This window comes from Panthera onca, chromosome B1 (genome assembly GCF_046562875.1).
Source record: "Panthera onca isolate mPanOnc1 chromosome B1, mPanOnc1 haplotype 2, whole genome shotgun sequence".
In the NCBI taxonomy this organism is placed as follows: domain Eukaryota; kingdom Metazoa; phylum Chordata; class Mammalia; order Carnivora; family Felidae; genus Panthera; species Panthera onca.
In genome coordinates, this window is record NC_138342.1 from 96,846,531 (window position 1) to 96,853,036 (window position 6,506).

General features: G+C 34.3%; 1 protein-coding gene across 3 annotated transcripts in view; it reads right to left on the reverse strand.

Moving 5' to 3' along the window:
* LOC132692166 (bifunctional heparan sulfate N-deacetylase/N-sulfotransferase 4) overlaps positions 1–6,279 on the reverse strand; it is a 411,890-nt gene extending 405,611 nt beyond the window's left edge. For all 3 annotated transcript variants that reach the window (XM_060654309.3, XM_078445800.2, XM_078445802.2), the window contains exon 1: positions 6,251–6,279. The gene's annotated coding sequence lies outside the window, so the exon portion shown is untranslated. The remainder of the gene's footprint in view (positions 1–6,250) is intronic.
* Positions 6,280–6,506: the final 227 nt, after the last annotated feature.

The following is a 6,506-nucleotide window of genomic DNA, read 5'->3' on the forward strand; positions in this document are numbered from 1 at the left end:
GGAAGTTTCAACATGTAGTCTTGGGAGGAAAAGAGCAAATACTTCCATTGGTTATATAAAATTTCAAACAGTGGTATTTATTAAGATATTTTCAGAGCCCTTCTGGGTATCACTATGCTATAGCAACAACAAAGAAATGTAAGGACCTATGTTCAAATATATGGGATAAACTAATTCTTTGTTTAGAAAATATTTTAAGAGTACTTTACCTTCTGCCTCTAACTGCAGCATGGCCCTATACAATTTTAACTACAACATTTATGGCTCTATTCTGCAAAATACTTTCCCCTGGTGATTCAAATCAACAAATTCTCATAAATATTAAAGCCAATTATTATTTTTTGACAAGTTAATTGACAGAAGAAAATTCATAGTTGTTGAAGTATCCTGTTTTTGGTTGTCTTCATGTGTTTTTATGGGAAGATAAAAAATATTGTATCAGGTGCCATTAACTGTATATTTTTCAAATTGGAATACATTTTGGCATCTGTTAACTAAAACAATAGTGACTTGACCTAAGAAAATATACTAGCATGTAACATTGCACCACTAGATATTTCCTTATTTAGAGGTTTAGATTCCAGTTGCATGTTGTTTCAAAAATATTATGGGAAAATCAAAGGAACTTAGAAAAATTTCTATTCATTTTATATATTCAAAGAAATGTTCAGCCATGGGGGATTGTATTAATATTTCACTTGCAGATTCAAGGATTCAGAAAACAGATTCTGCAAGATAAAGTTCTCAAGAACATGTTCAGGGGCACCTGGGTGGCTCAGTTGGTTAGACATCCAACTTTGTCTCAGGTCATGATCTAATGGTTTGTGAGTTCGAGCCCTGCATCAGGCGCTGTGCTGATAGCTCAGAGCCTGGAGCCTCCTTAGGATGTTGTGTCTCCCTATCTCTCTCTGCCCCTCCCCCACTCATGCTGTCTCTCTCTCTCTCATAAATAAATACACTCAAAAACTAAAAAAAATATATATTTTTTAAGAACAGTTTATTCAAAAGCTATTACCATGAAGCTCACATTCTTTCCAGTGCAGATGAAAACATCTGGCAGCTGGTGGTCATGATATCCTGGTATCCATGATTTTGGTAAGGTCAAATACCTGAACTGTACATTGAATGATAAGAGAATGATTTCTCAGGGTGCTGTGGCATTTTTCACTGTTACTCATAAATTGGCTTAGCAGTTTTAGCAAATTTTCCAATGCAAATAACTAATGTGGTTTTAACACCATTTTCTCAAAGGGTTTTACGAACATATTTTTATTTTTTATTTGAAGTTTATTTATTTATTTTGAGAGGGAGGAAGGCGGGAGAGAGAGGGAGAGGGAGAGGGAGGGAGGAGGGACAGAGAGAGACAGAAAGAGAATCCAAAGCCTACTCCATAGTGTCAAGGCAGAGCCCTACTCAGGGCTCCATCTCATGAACCATGAGGTCATAACCTGAGCTGAAATTGAGAGTCGGGTGCTTAACCAACTGAACCACCCAGGCACCCCTGAGGCTAACTTATTTTTAAAGGTAAAAAATTATGGCTCCTGCTCCTGGAAATGCAACTATTCATGCCTTTAGAACAGTCAGACTTTAGGAGATACCAATTGATTTCCTTCTATGTTTTCTAAGTACAATGAATATCTGAGGTGCATTCAATGTGTTGTAATTTGTGTCTGTGTCTTTGAACTATAAAACTAGAATTGCTGTTTCTTTTTTTTTTTTTTTTTCCTTAGAGAGAGAGAGAGGGACAGGGAGCACTTGTGTGCATGAGTGGGGTAGGGGCAGAGAGAGAATCCCAAGCAGGCTCTGCACTGTCAGCACAGACCAGATACAGGGTTGAATCTCATGAACCACGAGATCATGACTGAAACAGGGTGATATTGAAAAAAACCTACCAGACGCCGAATAGAAGCAAGGCAAGATTTTATTCACGGCCAGGCCAAACCTGATCTCCTTATCTTAAGGAGAAAAGTGCAGAGAATGGCCCTGAACAAAGGCAGCAGTGGGCTTATATGGATTTTAGCAAGTCAGAATACATCATTATTTGGTTAACCAATTACAATCAACAGCATTTCATGGTAGCCAATTATATTGTGACATAAAGACATTAGTTTTGGCGGGAACCTATAAATTGTGAATGTTTTTGTCCTAAGAGGGTTTAAAATGACCAATCATAGTTAGACACCTGAGATGCTGTAGGACAGTGAGTATGTGACTTTTTACATGTTGGTCTTGCCTAGGCCAGATCTTGGTGGAGGGGGTGGGGGAGCATTTTGCATCCTAAGTTATCTGTTTAGTAAGCAGGTGAGGTCACAGAAGTGAGATAGGGCGGTTAGTAATTACTGATAACCCTAATAGGGAACTACATAAGCCTTTTATCTCAACTATTCATGAAAGGTGAGTTTAAGGTGAACTTATATACAATAAGCTTTCTGATATCTTATAAGTTGACCTATTACAATGACCTGAGCTGAAATCAAGAGTCAGATGCTTAAACCAACTGAACCACCCAGGTGCCCCTGCTTCTTTTGTTTTAAAAGGGAGAAATTAATATATTGACTTCCATTTACTTTCATTTTTTTAACACTTCTCTCTCTGTCTCTCTCTTGATTAATGGATAGATATAGATGTAGATAATCATATTTTTATGTATACATATATGCAAAAGAAAACTAATGAGTAGAATTGCTTAAAAAAATAAACTCATGAGTGGCATTGCATCTTTCAATGGGCTCAATAAAAATGTTAGGTAAGACTATAAATGCTCTGAAAATTAAAGTTAATCAGCACTAATGGTTACTGTTTGGAGTCCTTGATACTCTTCTTATATAGTGGGTCTTTGTACATTTCAGCCCTTTCTAAATGTATCAGTCATTAAATATAATCTTTGCCCCAGTGCTTAACTTTATGGCCTAGAGATGTTGTAGAGAGAAAATAGGTAATATTTATGATTCTTATTAAACTATGGCACAAGATAACAATAGTTAGGATTTTTAAATATAATATTCCATAATAGCATTCAAATGAATAGGTTACTAAAGGGACAATCTCAAAATTTCTTTAGATATTTTTCTGATGAAGTATAAATTGTAAAATTCTATTATTTTGTATCTTTTGTCATCATCTTTTAAAAAATTACAGAGGCCAAGTGAACAATAATTTTTCTTTAACCATAAAAGTTGAATTAATTTGATTTTTTTTTTTTTTTTTTTTGAGAGAGAGAGAAAGAGAGCATGTGGGTGGTGGGGAAGCTTGGGGGGAGAGAGAGAGAGAGAGAGAGAGAGAGAGAGAGAGAGAGAGAGGCAGAGAGAGGCAGAGAGGCAGAGAGAATCTTAAGCAGGCTCCATGGAGCCCAATGAGGGGCTCAATCATTGACCGTGACTATGAGATTATCACCTGAGCAGAAACCAGGAGTTGTTGCTCCTCAGTCGTGCCTGACTGAGCCACCCAGGCACCCCTAATTAATTTGTACTTTTAAACCTATTTGTGTAACACATAAGTCTTTGTGAAAAGACATCTCTTTACAAGTTAAAATTACAACAAAATTATGCTAAATAAGGAAAGGTGTTACATATTTAAGGTGTACTTGTTTTTTAAAAAGTGAACTTAAAGTTGAAAAAATAAAGTATACACATCATCAGAGTTCACTTGAACAGATTTTCTCAAAATAAACCTCATGTAACCATCACAGAGACCAAGAAACAAAACAGTATTAACAATATAGAAGTTGTCTCTTGCACAGTTTAGGGCTTCCCCCACAAAGGTGAATACTATCCTGATTTCTATCATGTTAGAATAATTCTGCCCTTGTTGAATCGTGCAGTATATACTCTTTTCTCTCTGGCTTTTCCCACTTCACATTATGTATCTGAGGTTTATATATTCTCTTTATTGTGTAGTATTTCATTGCACATATATAGCACAATTTGTTTATCCATTTTAATGTGGCTGGACATTTGGTTGATTACAGATTTTGATTCTTATAAATTGTGCTGCTGTGAACATTCTTGTACATATTTTTGCTGAAAATATGGCTGCACATCTGTTTAGAACAAATGTACTCTTGAGTTTGTTTTGTCTCAGCATTATGCTTATGAGATCCATCTACATCAGTTTATAGTAGTAGTTCATTCATTCTACTTACCCGGTAATGTCAGAGCACTGTGTTTTGATATGTGTGTTTTCTTGCTGGTTTTCCTGTGGTTGCAAATTTTTCTGATTTAGGTTGAATTTGCCTAGAATGATGTTTGCCTCAGAGAATGTCTGTTAATAGCCTACTTATTCTTTACCTCTTTATGACTTCCTGAAACAGCTCCCTTTGTCTGTCAAACACTTGGCAATCAATGCTTAGTGGCCCAGAACAAGGAACTATTCCTGCTTTTATCATGAGAAAACCTGAGAAAATACTATATGCAAAGAATTAAAAAAAAAATTCTCCTAGCATTTTTTTTAATTAAGTAGCTATTGACTTTATGGTTATTTTATTTCCTTTTCTTTTTGGAATCCTTTATAATTAAACAAAGCCAATGCCTAATTTACTAAAACCTTTACTTTTTATTACTCTTTTATCTCATAGTGTTTCTAGAAACTTAGAAAGTTATGGGAAAAAACTTGCTTAGACTTGTTCAAAATAAAAGTTTATGTAAAAGTAGGGAAAGGATTACTCAGTTATATCTGTCCTATCTGGTGGCTCTGGGCTCCTTGCATGCTGGATGGTTCTTCAGACATTGTTAGCTTTATCTCTATTTTAGTAATTTGCTGTCATTTATATCTTTTCTTATCTTGATGTGTAGTTACTGATACTATGTAAAACTGTATCTTTTCTTCTTCACTTAAATACAATTCTATTAAGTAAAATTCTATTTCTCAAGTACTATATATATTTGGAATTTTAGTTTTTTTATTATTAATATATAATTCAGCATTCTCTAGAGATTTTTGCCAATAGGATATTAAAAGTAGGTTTTAATGTACAGTATTTGTAGTATGGGATTCTTAAAAACACATAACAAGGCAAGCTATCTAAAGTTATCCTCAATAGTTTTTCAGAATAGTTTGAAAACATAAACTATAGCAGTTGCCATATGTTATCTATTTTATCATTTTCCCCCAAATTTTAGAGAGCAATTATTGGTGTGGTATATTGATATATTTTAATTTTGGGAGGGAAAGCCTCAGAAAGGGCACCTGGGAATAATGTATTAATACTGAACCGTTTTTGAGGATGTTATATGAACTGTCAAAAAAATTGCATCAGAGTTAAACAAGAGAGACTTTACATAGGGAAGAGAGGGTGAACTCAACTCCAATGAAATCAAAGGCGAAAGGATTTTTAAAGGATGGGGTGAGCTAATGCAAATGTACTGGAGTACAATAGGGATGGAAGTTGGTTCATGTGATTAAGCCATCTGTGTTTGCTAATTGGCTCATCAAAGTTAGGGTCCATGGACCCTGTGTTTTTTATCATTACATTTCAAAAAGATGATTTCCAGGTTCTTGAGAAAGACATCTTTAGGTTGTAGAAGATTTACATCTCGTAAGGCACAGGAATAATTTTCAGTGACAAGTTTTCTAAAGTAAATGCTGTAAGAAGAGGGAAATCAGGGACTGTAGTCAGGAGGAAACCTATCTAAAGTTTATTCAAGTTGAGGAGGATGTTAGTATCTTCTTGGTTAATACAAAATATTTGTTTTCATACAGAGTCATATACAGAAATACTTTTGTATTTTTAATCTAGTAATTTATTTCCCCAAAACAAACTAACTGACCTTGTACTTAGTTTTGGCTTGAAAATGAGCATCAACCTTTATTCTGATTCCTTAGGTAGAGTTATTAAAACAATTAAAGAAATATTTATGATAATTGGAGACAGTTAATATCCAAAGACATTCCCATAATTTTAATACATATATATGCATTCATAGGCACAACTTTTTTTAAGAATTCAAAATTTAGTCTTAATACTAACTGCTTTCAATAGCTTATTCTTGAAATGAGTCCAATTATCTGTTAGTTTTTATAAGCTAGACCTGGTAGGTTTAATTTCTTTTGACTATAAATGAAACCCAAAAGCAATGACTCCCTCTGGACCATAGACAATTTCCAAGTTGCTATAATTTAGTATTACCAACAAATAAAAATAATAAAGTATTTCAGCTTCCTTGTGTTATGTGCAATGAATATATTTACTCACTATTAAAACAATCAAGTTTTATCATCAGAGAAGAAAACATGGAAAAGATCTTAAAATTACCTTGCACATGTCAATTGCTCACTGTTCAGAGGTCTGTTGACACTTAGTGGTTTGTACAGGGTTATATAAATTACCACTTCCTGGTTTGCTTTTAGTCATGAGTTTCCTGCCTCCTACATATGCTGTCCTACATAAACACTTTCTCCATCTGCCTGTCAAACTGCTACTTCTAAATTTCACATTGCTATGTGCAATACATGAATGACGTAAAATACAAATTCTATTAAAATTTATTTTGCATAAAGTGGTTTTATAC